The following is a 1150-nucleotide window of genomic DNA, read 5'->3' on the forward strand; positions in this document are numbered from 1 at the left end:
TATATATATATATATATATATTAAATAACAAAATTAGGAAAATAAGACTAGAAAAATTATTCAAATTAAATGAAAGCATAAAATTTGGACAACATAATGTTCTTAGTATTATATAGAAACTATGTGGTGTATGATTCACTACATTATAACTTATCAATTTTCATAGTATTTTTATAGCATAATGTTTCAAATTAAATATGGAAACATTAACCCTTTCGAGGCGGGTCACAGGTGACAGTCCATATCATCTTGTTTGTTGACTCGCATTCAAAATTTTATTGAACTACTATTTCATGAATTTATGTCAATAACTTTGTAATCAAACTGTAGATTTTAATTCAAATTTTAGTGCTATATAGTACTTAATTTCTTAATTTAAAAGCAAATATTAAATAAACACAGATAAACATTGATTTTTATGTGTCACTTGGTATGTTGAATGCAGCACTGGTTCAAATTAGATGTTTTTGAAATCAAAATACCAAGTCTATAGTTTTGTACAAATTAGAAACTCGAATTACTGATATTGACAAGCTAGAATATATAATAATAAGTGCCTCTTATCTTTTCTATTTGCTAAGATATTGCTCATGTAATAAATCAAACACAGTGGCACCCTGCCCACCTCATTCCATTTTTGGAAATGCTACCTTATATAACGTTCCTTCTATATGTGACATGAATAACCAATCAGAAGCTCAGAATATTCCCCTAGTGGCTTTCTCAGCCATTTTAAATTTTTTAGGATGCCATTTCTTTCTTTTGAACCACTATTTCAACAAGGTAGGGTGTGTCTTTAGTATGCTTGAAATTTCATATGTTTTTAGATTAAAAAACATCTTAGTTACTAAGCTTGATAAATTATAGCTGAATTCTATGGTATTAATGTAGTAATTTATGATTTTATAGTTATTAATATGTATATATATATGTATATAAACGTAAAAAATATTATGTTTCATATCCTCCACGTGCAAAATTTTAAAAGGCTTAGCAACCTACGTCAAGCAGCAACCGAGTACAAAGGTCGTAACAAGAAGAGATAACTTGTTTACTTTACTTTATTTACTGTTCTATGTTTAAAGAAAAAATAAGTTTAAAAACCTATTTCTAAATAGCAATAATCTATACACATATATAATGTATAATA

The 1150-nt window shown here is 26.7% G+C and overlaps 1 protein-coding gene across 3 annotated transcripts in view; it reads left to right on the plus strand.

Annotated features, from left to right (window-relative positions):
* LOC106471632 (zinc finger protein 37-like) overlaps positions 1 to 1150 on the plus strand; it is a 39730-nt gene that overhangs the window by 35297 nt on the left and 3283 nt on the right. The window lies entirely within an intron of this gene.

The sequence above is a fragment of the Limulus polyphemus genome, unplaced genomic scaffold, assembly GCF_000517525.1.
Source record: "Limulus polyphemus unplaced genomic scaffold, Limulus_polyphemus-2.1.2 Scaffold4746, whole genome shotgun sequence".
Classification (NCBI taxonomy): Eukaryota; Metazoa; Arthropoda; class Merostomata; order Xiphosura; family Limulidae; genus Limulus; species Limulus polyphemus.